Genomic DNA, 13514 nt, shown 5'->3' on the forward strand with positions numbered 1-13514 from the left:
GTACTTATTTAATAGAAATGTCTACGAATCGAAAGAAAAGCAATTTGCGCTCTATTAATCTCGCCAAGACGTTGCTCTAGTCGAGTACAACGGGTTAAACGTTGCGGATATTAACCTTGAACTTTATCAGCGAATTACTCGTCGAGCAGATACGGCATACTGCGGACTGAACTGCGGGATTGATGAATTGATCGAGTTTTTAAAAAGTAGAAGCATTTGCTTCGTGTGAATGTCTATGAATTGAAACCAATTTGAACGTTATCAATATCGCTGAGACGCTGTCTGCAATGGAGCGCAAAGGTTTAAACGCTGCGGATATTAACCTTACACTTCGTCAGCAAATTATCAGACACTGTACGGTATACGAGATCGAATCGAAATGCCGATCAATCGATTAAGTTTCTTTTTTTCTAATGACAGTACTTATTTTACGTGAACGTCCACGAATTGAAACCAGTTTGCAGGTTATCAATATCGCCATGGCGCTGCTATAGCGGAGCTTAAAGGTTTACACGCTACGGATATTAACCTTCAACTTCACCAAACATATACGGCACATCGAACCTTGAACTTCATCAGCAAATTACTCAACGACGGAACACGGCATACTGAACCTTGAACTTCATCAGCAGAATACTCAGGAAACAGATACGGCGTACTGGTGGCTAAAATGGCGAATTGATGAATTGATCGAGGTTTTTTCACTCGAAGCTATTTATTTTTTAAACAGAAATTATTATGTTCGAAAAATATATTTAGGTTTATAAATTGGAACAAAATTGAACAATAATTTGCACACTATCAGTGTCTGCACACTAAGACACTGATAGGTGGAGAGTAAAGGGTTGAATGCTAGGGATATTAACCTTGAATTTTAGCGGCAAATTGCTCTACAAACACACATAGCATACTGAACCTTGAACTTCGTGAGAAAATGAGTGGTCAAGCAGGTATGGCGTAGTGGAGACTGAAACGGGAGATTGATGAATTGATTCAGTTTTTTAAAATCAAAGGTATTTATTTCGGGACTTCGTCATTTGTACTTTACAATTTGTCCAGCTGGACATTTGGTAAATTTTTCTAACCTAATTGCTAAATAACATTGTGGATGGCTACCCCCAGCGGGATACTATCTTCCAGTTTGTCTATTTTAAGCACTCAAAGTTTTCTCTTTTATTGTTATTATTATTATTATTTAATTTGTACTTTACAATTTGTCCAGCTGGACATTTGGTAAATTTTTCTAACCTAATTGCTAAATAACATTGTGGATGGCTACCCCCAGCTGGATACTATCTTCCAGTTTGTCTATTTTAAGCACTCAAAGTTTTCTCTTTTATTATTATTATTATTATTTAATTTGTACTTCACAATTTGTCCAGCTGGACATTTGGTAAATTTTTCTAATCTAATTGCTAAATAACATTGCGGATGGCTACTCCCAGCGGGATACTATCTCCGAGTAGTCAAAGTGAACGCTCGAACTTGGTCAGAGAGTTACTCGACAAACGGGAACAACGTGTTGAGCCTCCAACTTCATCGGCAAATTACTCTCGGCAAACGTGTACGGTATACGAGACTGAAACGGATGGCTGACGAATTGATTAAGTTTTTCTACAATCGAAGGTATTTATTCTGCGACTTCATCGGCAAATTACTCGACAAACAGATACGGTGTACGGGACTGAAACGAGCGACCGATGCCACGAATAAGGAGAAAGAAAGAGGCACAGGTAGAAAAAGAGGACGTGGACAACTAGAACACGACTGAGAGAAGGGCACAATGTTAAGGTGAATAGGAGCGAGAGAACAAGGGGGAAGGATATCCGACTTACTAATTGCGACGACGTCGGTGGTCCGTAGACGCACCGCGGGCCATGACGAAAAGCGATATGGCCAGAGCAGAGACCGACCAAGGCCACGCCGTGATACATCTCCGTGGTTAACCCGAATCGAAATCATAAATCCAGCCAGGACCGGACGATTCGCAGCGTTTCCCTCAAGGTAGTCTGCGTACGAAGTCGCGCTTGTTTGCCGTGGCCCAAGTTAACACTTTAACTGCCACGTTGGTCATATATGACCCGCCAGGGTTTCTCCTATGACGCCACGGTTGTCATTGGTAACCGGAGCGTTTGAACTTCTTCCAATTGTAAAAATTGCATGAAAATCGACAGTTAGGGAATTTTGAATATAACCGATAAATAGAAGATACCTTGAAATAAAAAGTGCCCCATTGAACAATTAAACATTTCTATTAGAACATCAATAAGAAGAAAATGAGAACAAATCTTGCATCTAACGGTGCACTGTGTTAAAACACTTTAAACATAAATGTGGCTCATCAATACAATCTGGACAATAGGTGATCACCTGATATTAGTTGTCGTTCTTATCACTTGTTAACGTTTATCCTATAACTTAACTTAACTTAACTTGTATCCTATAATGTGTTATTGTGTTACTTATCAGGCTTGTATCCATTACCACCTAATGACAAAATCTGTAATCACTTAGTTGCCAACCCAATAGATATAGAAAAAGAAAGAAGAAAATTAGGTGGTTAATTCTGTTATTAATTGTTAAGGTTGACTGATAGAAGAACAAGTGGATGAATTTCCAATAGAAAAATATATTGAAATAAATAAAGGTATAAGTAGAATGTATCAGTTTATGCTGATGCAAATCCTTACTCTCTTAGTGTTACAATACAATAGAAAAATAGGGAGCACGTTCATATATTTATAGTAAAAGAACATTATCAAAAAAGTTAACCTTATAGCTCTAACTAAAGGTTACAAGGAACATAGATAGAAATCTACTTATTACTTCCTTTGTTCCAAATCCTTGTAACCCAAAACATAATTTATATTCAAGGGCACAATAATATGCACCTCTCCTTATTTAGAATATTTTTTTTCTCTAAATTCTATTTTCTGGGTGATAGCTGTCTTTTAAGGTCACGAATATATATAAATAAAGATTTATAGTTTTTCTTGAAGTAATTACTTCAACATTAGTAATTCTGAGTTCTGTCAGAATTCTGAACATCTACAAAGTTGCAATTAGGTTAAGAAAATGGCGTCAGCTGTTGCAAAGGATCGGTGAAAAATGAGAAATAAAGTAGAAGCATTGGAGACATCGATTAAAATTCACAGAATACAAACCGCACCGAATTGCGATTTTTTAAAACACAAACAAATAAATAGTTAATACTTGGAATAATAATTAATTACATTTATAGCTACTTATAACCTATAATAATAATATCCAACATATTTATCTATTTTTATTCATATTTGTTCCTATATTTACCAACTTTCAAGCTTGTACATTTACATTTAAGTAGCTCCATTACGAGGTTTCAGAATTTTCTAGCTCGTAGATTTACGTCCAACTAGTTCCATTACGAGGTTTCAGCACTTTCCTCGCCTCAGTGAGATGTAGTAGTTCACTGTAGTAGTCCACTGCTGCTGTACAGGTGTAGAGCTTGTATTTTAACGAGATACTTGCCGCAGCATGGAAATTCTTATCAGGATGAATCTCCAAGTCTACACGAGGCACTCCAACGAGGGTGTAGCAGATAATCCAGGCTTCACGCTATTTTGTTCCACCGTGTACACACCATCTTTCCACGTTCAATTTTCCTTTCACTTTTCGCACATCCGATGAAGCTTCTCTCGTACAAGGTGCTCGTAGACCTTGCCTAAATGGGAAATAGAAGAACGAACAGGAGCAATTTGGAAGATGAACGACCCGACCTGCTTTTTGGAAAATTTTATCTGGTTAGGGGCTTTCTGATAAATAACTTCGAGTTAACAGAGAGATGAAATAAAATTATTTACCTGAATGCTAGAAGCTTGCAAATTGATCGTTGCAATCTAAATAAAACATTGAAATAGATAATAATTTACAATTTGAAATTTGTAATTTGTAATTTTCAAAGTTTCTATGATATGTTACAAAATATACAAAAACATACAAAATATGTACAAACAAATGTCTATGTGGAGATACCTTTCTTTTTAGTTTGTAAAAAATATGAATTTGCATAAAGGTTAAATTCATATTTTTGAGAACTAAAAAATGGCATCTCTATACACAAAGATTTGTGTATCATCTTCTAAATATTCAGATATTCTGCTTTCATATTTTTTTGTATATTTTGCATATTAAATATATGTATACTGTATTTTCATAGATTTTTCATCAACGTTAAAGATTGTACAATTCTGATTTGGAAATATCTTCGAGTGAGATCCTAAGAGAAGACAAGAAGAAGAAGAATGTAAACGCTGTATCCTTATTCTTCCCAAATTCCTCGTTCTCAGCTACAAAATGGCACTCTCCCCTTCTCAACACACTTTATGCCCATAATCCGCGTCACAGACACGATGATTGCAGCCATTGTCGGGTATAACAAGACCCGACGCAAATTCAGTAGCTTTCTCCGAAGCTATCCGGAACCATTTAACAGCTCGTGCCAACGAAAAAGCAAAGTGCAATTCACCGACAAAAGAGACCTTTTGTCTGCCGTGAAAAATGGTAAACATGGGCGCAGCGGGACAACTATTCTTCGGCGATTTCCAAAATGTCTGGAAAGAAGACGTTCCGCAGCTAATAATATCTTAACTGCAGCTAATATATCATGGCAACCCATTTTCTCATAATTACAGATGTAGCATGTTCCAGTTAAAATTCATACACAGCATACATATTTCGCTTATCTTAGTCCCAGTGCGGATTTCGGGTCATTTTTGTCCTTACTTCAGAGTTGCGTTTGCCCCAGCAAAAATATCGAGCAAATTTCTACCAATATGCTTGTTTACCTTCTCCTGACATTGTATCAAAAACCAACTGTCGCTGTTCGAATTGTAGGTTAGGAATACAAGTATACAGTTACGTACAAAATTCTCAGCTCATTTTTGTCCGTTGTTTGGTTAGTGATGAAAACCGATGATCAGAATGAGATATCGGTTGTGATTTGTGAATTCCTAAAAAAAAACATAAATAATTAAAATACGTACGTGATTGCACTTAAGAAATGTTAATGGCCTTGAAAAATGGCTGAAAAGGTACCTTAAAGAGAACTTTCACTGTTCTGATTAAATTTTGACGATTGTCCTAATGCAATTTCTCTTTCGCCGAAAGTAAGCGAAATATTAAATGAAACGTCCTGTACACAACGAGGTTATATTGAAGATTGGATATTGAAAATTATTAGGTTGTTCCAAGAGTTTCTTCCGTTTCATAAGGAAACAATAGATGCACAACGTATTGTAGCAATAGAACAAAATATATCGTACATGACTCGATAAAATAATACAGAACAAAAATGTGCAACTATTATCTTCTCATATTGTAGAACGAAAGAAACTTTCCGGACAACCCTAACCTAACAGTATTCGACTTCTACGTCATAACAAGAAACTATAATCAATTGGAATAACTTGGAAACTATATGCAAACGCGTACAAGTGTTTCTTTACTCGTTTGCAAAGGTGTCTTTCTCTCACGAACATGTCTTTTACAACATCTTTATGAAACGTGAAACCTAAACAGTCAAACGTTTATGTCTATTAATTATGTCTATTAATACAAGAAAATGCATCACACGTAATTTCCTTATAGAACGAAAGGAACTTTTCGGACAACCTAATACTCTTCTTCACGTTGCTTCCAAGAAGTTAATTACGAGCAGGTATCACGATAACCAGCTGGTTTTGATTTCGCCTGAAATGAATCCAGATTGCGTTCGTGTGGCGCGTAGGCTGTGCTTAATTTCATCTAGGAGAATTATCGCCACCTGGAAACGCGGTCTCGATGGTCCTTGTCCATTCAAGCAGAGGTCCTCGACAATGGCACATTGTGAGGCTGGCGAGTCGCCACCGTACTCGTATGTAAATGAGAAAAGAATTAAATATATATCTACCGAACGATAACTTTGTTTGAATTAGCATTGCTTGCCTCTATAAGTGTCGCGCCGCATCCAAGATACGCCAGCAGCTGCACGAGTATGTATATGGGTTCGCATGCTCGTTGCGGGTGAGTTTGACGGTGGTCTCGACACGCGATACCCGCGAGAAGTTTTGCCAATCGTTTCTTCGTCTTGTCCTTCCATTCCACGATATTTTTCTCCTGCCAGTTATTTTGTAACAACGATCGAACGTGCGTAACGTTAGGCGCGTGGCTGCACAGTGATTCGATGCAGAATTTTGGGACGGCGGTGACGAATCAACTAAAAAATGTTGTTAGTGTTGAGGTTAACTGATAGAGCAACGAGTGGATGAATTTGCAAGAGCAAAATATATTGAAATAAGTATAGGTATAATGCATGCTGGCCCAGATCCTTATTCTTACAGTGTTACAATACAGTAGAAGGTAATATGTCATGTATTTATAGCAAAGGACTTTCCTGTTGAGGTTAACTGATAGAGCAACGAGTGGATGAATTTGTAATAGAAAACACATTGAAATAAGTATAGGTATAAGTACAGGTATAGTTTATGCTGATCCAGATCCCTCACTCTTTTAGTGTTACAATACAATAGAAGGTAATAGGTCATATTTTTATAGCAAAGGACTTTCCTGTTGAGGTTAACTGATAGAGCAACGAGTGGATGAATTTGTAAGAGCAAAATATATTGAAATAAGTATAGGTATAGTCTATGCTGGTCCACATCCTCATTCTTATAGTGTTACAGTACAGTAGAAGGTAATAGGTCATATATTTATAGCAAAGGACTTTCTTGTTGAGGTTAACTGATAGAGCAACGAGTGGATGAATTTGTAATAGAAAAATATATTGAAATAAGTATAGGTATAGTCTATGCTGGTCCACATCCTCATTCTTATAGTGTTACAGTACAGTAGAAGGTAATAGGTCATATATTTATAGCAAAGGACTTTCTTGTTGAGGTTAACTGATAGAGCAACGAGTGGATGAATTTGTAAGAGCAAAATATATTGAAATAAGTATAGGTATATGCTGGTCCACATCCACATTCTTATAGTGTTACAGTACAGTAGAAGGTAATAGGTCATATATTTATAGCAAAGGAGCTTCCTGTTGAGGTTAACTGATAGAGCAACGAGTGGATGAATTTGTAAGAGCAAAATATATTGAAGTAAGTATAGGTATAGTGTATGCTGGTCCACATCCTCATTCTTATAGTGTTACAGTACAGTAGAAGGTAATATGTCATATATTTATAGCAAAGGAGCTTCCTGTTGAGGTTAACTGATAGAGCAACGAGTGGATGAATTTGTAACAGAAAAATATATTGAAGTAAGTATAGGTATAGTGTATGCTGGTCCACATCCTCATTCTTATAGTGTTACAGTACAGTAGAAGGTAATATGTCATTTATTTATAGCAAAGGACTTCCCTGTTGAGGTTAACTGATAGAGCAACGAGTGGATGAATTTGTAAGAGCAAAATATATTGAAATAAGTATAGGTATAGTGTATGCTGATCCAAATCCTCACTCTTACAGTGTTACAGTACAATAGGAAGTTGATAGGGAGCACGTTCATATATTTGTAGCAAAGGACATTAGCAAAAAGCTAACCTTGATGTGTAGCTCTAGCTGAAGGCTACAAGAAACAGCAATAGAAATCTACTTATAGCTCTTTCGTTCCTAGAGCTTGTAACCCAAGAACAAAATTTATATTCAAGGACACAGTTATATGGACCCCTCACTATTTTGAATTTCTTCTTTCTTTTTTTATTTCTTTCGACCAGGTCAGGGATACACGAAAGAAAAGGTGTAGAGTTTTTCCTCAAGTAATTACTTCATTAGCATACTGCGACAAGTATTGGGTCCTTCGGGGTTTTTGAAGAGGAAAAATCTTTCGACTTGTCGAGATTTCCGAGTAAAAGAGGGTCGACAGAGGAAAATTCCACGTACAGAAGCTTCGTACAAGGACGTTCAGCTTTTCAGGCAGATAGTTTTTTAAGCTTCTTTTTGCAGCTCGTTTTGCTCAACGTACGTAAACGCCAAAGTTAAAGAGGCGGCGGACCATGGCAATTATGCGTTCGACCAACGAAAAACGATTAGCTCGCATGGATGTGCAGGTGGTCGGAGGACGAAGTAGCAGCAATTCTCCGAAGTGAAATAGAAATATTCCAGCGTTTCAATTTAAAGGTGCAAAAATACAAAGAATACGTACAAGTTGAAAAAATCATATTTATCAAAATGTAGATGATTTTTACCATCTTCTTCCATTGTAGCTAGACAACAGATGTTGCAACAGACACGCGATACATCCATAAAGCGCAGCTCCAAGTGGCATAAAAATAACATAGCGCGGGGATTCGCGGTTTCAGCCGCGTCGAATTTCTCAAGCAGAAGCGCCATTACCAGCGGCCCCCATAAAATAAGCTGCGGGATCGCGGCTCCGTACGACCAAACCTCGTGGCAGCTCTAACCGAACAACCAGTTTAACCCAAGAGAAGGCAGACTCGCATTGTCTCCGTGCTCTCGTTCCAGCCGTTTTCCATCGTCCACGCACGGCTTTTGTCGACAGATCTGCGTAGGGGTGGAACGCGTAAAAATACGACGAACAGGGGGAGGGGGCAGGCATTGTTCCAAAAGTTAGCCTCGCCGCGTGCAGCATGCACGAAATCCGCAAAGTCAGTAAATTTTCGTGAGCACTACCTGTTCAACCAGCGTGTATCCCCTTGTATACTCTGTTTGCGTAGGATGCAGACCACCCAGGTCGTCTGACGCCTCTGCCGTATCCTCAACGGAATTGACTTAGCGGAATCCGGGGCGAGGGACGTAAGGACAGGGGACAACGAAAATGGAAAGAGAGAGAGAGGAGAAGGAGAGGGATAGGAAAGAGAGAGGGTCGGCTCGTATGTAAGCAACGAAGCCTTTAACCCGACCTGGTCCAGCACTTTATTTTTCATCTCATTGTCCGTCGACAGGATCACGACTCCCCACGTTGGCCATTGCAAAGCGAATGTGGGGCGCCTGCTCGCTTTGCCATTCGCTACGTTTTGCTGGCTTCTTGAAAAACTACCTCGGCATCTATTTACCGTCGGATGATAACCGGCACGGTCCTTGGGAATAAAGGAATTCGAGTGAGAGATAAGCAGCGGACAAGCACGAGACTCGATGTCTTAGTTTTGAGAACTCGAGAAGCGACGAGTGTACGTTGCAACAGGTTAAACCTAACCTTGCTGATATTATCGATTTGTCGATTTTTGTTCGTATAGGAATTTGTATAAAGTTAGATTTTAGAAGGAAAGAAGCGACGATGAGTGTGCAATTTTGAGTGAAATTTGCTAACTGGTCGTTTGCTTGCTACCTGATCTGATAGGTTAGTTCGATGGTTGTTAACAATGTTGAGATGTTCTGGGTTTTAGAATTTTTTTGTGATTTTAGTTGGATATTTTAAATGATTGTCGTAGTCGCGAGAATTTGAAGAAAGGTAATTTAAAATAATTTTTTTTATTTATTTATTTGTTGAAATTACAATCAATTCTCGCATTGAGAAAATTTAAAATAATGAAAATTTCTGCGTTTTGAGTTTAGGTTCCTTCCGGAGGACAAGATCCGTAGGTAGAAAAATTAAAAATTCATAGCAATCTCCACTTGTAAATAACTGCTAATAGCGTTAAATTGTGCGAATAGTGTTCACCGGGTAAAACAATGTAAGTGGCATCAAGCGTTGCACATGTTGCAACACATGGACATTAAACATCGTCAATTTCAGAGTAACTCTTACTCGCAACATGAGAAAATATACTTTCGTAACAAAAGTAAAAAGAACACTTTGAACAAACATATTTCTTGTTTTTCAGACAGGTTCACACGGTATATGTGCTTCAACACACGCACACTAAATATCAGCAATTTCATAACAACTGTTACTGACGACATGAGAAAATATGCGTCTGTAGGAAAAGTAAACAGAACATTTTCAACGAATATATTTTTTCTTTTTTATACAGATATTTACTTAAATTGCTTGCAAATTTAAATCAATTTTTTTCATTCAACTTTCCCTACGACTAAGAGGTGGCACACACAATTCTATAAATTCCACATTCTGCAAATACAACTCTTTCTGCGAAATATACAATTTTCTCGTACACACAAGATCTTACAATAATGGAAACAAATTAAATTTCCAAAATGATTTCAAACCAGAGAAGGTTCGTCTCAATTCTAAGAAATTTAACGTTTGACACAGCGTGTTGGCAACAAGTCTTCGATTCTGGTTGCTGAGGTTAACTGATAGAGCAACAAGTGGATGAATTTGTAATAAAAAAATATATTGAAATAAGTATAAGTATAGGTATAGTATATGCTGATCCAGATACTTACTCTTTTAGTGTTACAACACAATAGAAGGTAATAGGTCATATATTTGTAGCAAAGGAGTTTCCTGTTGAGGTTAACTGATAGAGCAACGAGTGGATGAATTTGTAATAGAAAAATATATTGAAATAAATATAGGTATAGTGTATGCTGGTCCACATCCTCATTCTTACAGTGTTACAATACAATAGAAGGTAATAGGTCATATTTTTATAGCAAAGGACTTTCCTGTTGAGGTTAACTGATAGAGCAACGAGTGGATGAATTTGTAATAGAAAAATATATTGAAATAAATATAGGTATAGTGTATGCTGGTCCACATCCTCATTCTTACAGTGTTACAATACAATAGAAGGTAATAGGTCATATTTTTATAGCAAAGGAGTTTCCTGTTGAGGTTAACTGATAGAGCAACGAGTGGGTGAATTTGTAATAGAAAAATATATTGAAATAAGTACAGGTATAGTGTATGCTGGTCCACACCCTCATTCTTACAGTGTTACAATACAATAGAAGGTAATAGGTCATATTTTTATAGCAAAGGACTTTCCTGTTGAGGTTAACTGATAGAGCAACGAGTGGATGAATTTGTAAGAGCAAAATATATTGAAATAAGTATAGGTATAATTTATGTTGATCGAGATCCTCACTCTTACAGTGTTACAATACAATAGGAAGCTGATAGGGAGCACGTTCATATATTTATAGCAAAGGACATTACCAAAAAGCTAACCTTGGTGTGTAGCTCTAGCTGAAGGCTACAAGAAACAGCAACAGAAATCTACTTATATCTCTTTTGTTTCTAGAGCTTGTAACCCAAAAACAAAATTTATATTCAAGGGCACAGTAATATGGACCTCTCGTTATTTTGAATTTTCTTCACTAAATTCTATTCTCTTCGCAACAGCGGTCTCCAGGTCATGGATATACAAAAGTTATTCTCGAAGTAATTACTTCAACATTTCCTATGGATTAGAATGTAGTTTTAGTAATTAGAATATATTTTTTACTTATCATGGTGCGTCTTCATACGTTCAACTATCAACTCGAATATTCTTTTCTTCTGTCTTCCTAACTCGAATAAAGAATTTAACAAATCAAAATGTTCTTCCCTTTTCATACATTAAAACATTGCTCAGGCTCACGATTCGTGCTCGTTAAGCTTCAGCATCCTCAACTTCGCACACTTGTCTTCTTTTTCTTCAATATAATAACAATTTCGTATAATATTTTTACACATCACCTTACATTCTGCATATATTTTCATCTATCTCATAAATTTCAGTTTACTTATTTTTAATTACTTGGTTGGCAACTAAGTGATTGCGGATTTTGTCAATACCACCTAACGACAAAATCCGCAATAACTTAGTTGCCAACGCAATCAGCTGTGGTTAACCGAAGCCGCCATTTTCCAAGCGAAAACGCACTCGAACCTCGAAACCCTTCTGCCCAGACGAAAGCCAACCAACCACCCTCGGCTTTATCGCTGCCGTGTCAAGTTTCTCCTTTTTCCATTTATATTTACACGTATTCAATGTGGTCTGTGTTGCAGCGATTTACATGGTCGTTAAAAAACGCTTACATCGTCGTGAGGCTGTTGGACGAGGCACGAGTCGAACACAAAGATCGAAAGGCAGTGAAAAAGAGAGAAAGAAGAATCCTAAGGAAAGAGAGCTAATACGCCGTAAGAAAACGAGACAGGAAAAGTGGGGAAAGAGAGGAATCACGGCGCGAAATTTCTACTTTGCGGCTGGTGTACGTGTTACACAGCAGAAGAAGATGAAAATGACCAAGGAGAAAGCATCTTATCTGTCTCGTGCATAAATACAGCAACATTGTCGTTGTAAAGTGGACACGGAACATACTTGTTACGTTGCTGGTCCGCGGGCCACCGGCTTCACTCTCACCGCTTCGGTGCTAAGTAAAATGATATATTGCGGTTAAACGCGGCCCCGCGGATTCGTGTGCGTGCCTGTATCACCGGCCATATATACGTACACACGTTACACGTGGCCGTGTTTAATATCGAAACGGTGTTGGTGAGTGGGCCACCCACGGTGGCCTTGCTGGACCACCCAACGAGCCGCGCTATTATAAGGGGCCGTCTCTACTTCGCACTTTACCTCGATCCGATACTTCGTTGCTCCCCTTTAACCCCTTCAACGGCTCTGACACATTACTCGAGAGCCGGGCGAATCGAACCGGGACAACGATTTCTTTTTCCCTCTCTTTCTCTTTTTTCTCTATCGTCTTCTTCGTTTTTTCCACGGTGCCGCTTGTTATCCATTAATCAGCCGGCTCTTTCGTGAGATTAGGGGGATACGTTGTATCGCTTGTTCGCTCTCTTCGAGTCCTTCAGCGGGCTACGACGCGCTGAATAGCGTACGATCTCGTAGACGAACCAATGTAATACGATCTTAGCTGACGTTTCGTCGGACGAAGAGAGGAACGATAGGCAGGTGTGAGAAACGTTGACGATCGATCGGCTACACCAACGTAATTATCCGACGGTGATTAATAAACGTTGCGTTACTATCGCCTATTCGCTACGACCATCCACACTTTCTTTCGTTCGGCGCTGGCACGTGCAACACACGGCCTTGGCGGCTCCATGTCTATACGGGGTGTTCGAAAGATTCAATTTGCAGAGTTTAGAGAAAGTGAGGGGGGGGGAGGAGGGTTTACTTTGGTAAAGGGAAAATTGTTTGCTGATGGAATACGACAGCCTGAGTTATCTTTCGTTCTTTTCTCTTTTTCTTACAGTCGACGTTACGCGATTTTCGTATTGTACGATGAATTTTGTAATTTGCGAAACAAAGCGTACTTTACGTTGAGTTTATAATTTTTGTACACGTTAAAGATTACAAGTTGACGTTCAGTTCTTACGAGAAATACTGCTGAGTCTTAAGAGTCTTAAGAGAATTTTTCATTGTGGCTGTATGTTAGTATGAAAGTGAAGAAATAAAAAGAGTACACTAGCAGGGGAATGGATATATTCGAGTAGGATTTTTTATTTCTGTTTATCTTCCGCCTTTTGCGATCACTTCCATCTATTAAAGTTAGAGAAATTTACCAAATGTCCAGCTGGACAAATTGTGAAACAGAAATTAAAAATAAAAAGAAGAAACTTCCATCTACGTTACAAGGTAGGACAATAACCGTAAAACTTACGGATAAACAGAA

At 38.2% G+C, this 13514-nt stretch overlaps 3 long non-coding RNA genes across 5 annotated transcripts in view; all 3 read left to right on the forward strand.

Annotated features, from left to right (window-relative positions):
- The window catches only part of LOC126874956 (uncharacterized), a 92977-nt gene extending 79495 nt beyond the window's left edge, over positions 1-13482 (forward strand). The window contains exons 2-4 of one of the 2 annotated variants that reach the window (XR_007693140.1): positions 6360-6378; positions 7030-7071; positions 10887-13482. This is a non-coding gene — a long non-coding RNA (uncharacterized LOC126874956). Of the gene's footprint in view, positions 1-6359; positions 6379-7029; positions 7072-7393; positions 8652-10886 lie in introns of those variants that run through there. The other variant, XR_007693141.1, reaches the window with a different exon arrangement.
- LOC126874955 (uncharacterized) lies at positions 206-3287 on the forward strand. 2 transcript variants are annotated; one of them, XR_007693138.1, is made up of 2 exons: positions 206-354; positions 465-3287. It is a non-coding gene; the product is annotated as an uncharacterized LOC126874955 (long non-coding RNA). The 2 variants fall into 2 exon arrangements; XR_007693139.1 differs by having other exon boundaries at positions 251-354; positions 458-3287.
- LOC126874958 (uncharacterized) lies at positions 9299-9953 on the forward strand. The gene is made up of 2 exons (XR_007693143.1): positions 9299-9435; positions 9500-9953. It is a non-coding gene; the product is annotated as an uncharacterized LOC126874958 (long non-coding RNA).
- Positions 13483-13514: the final 32 nt, after the last annotated feature.

Source organism: Bombus huntii, chromosome 17 (assembly GCF_024542735.1).
Source record: "Bombus huntii isolate Logan2020A chromosome 17, iyBomHunt1.1, whole genome shotgun sequence".
In the NCBI taxonomy this organism is placed as follows: Eukaryota; Metazoa; Arthropoda; class Insecta; order Hymenoptera; family Apidae; genus Bombus; species Bombus huntii.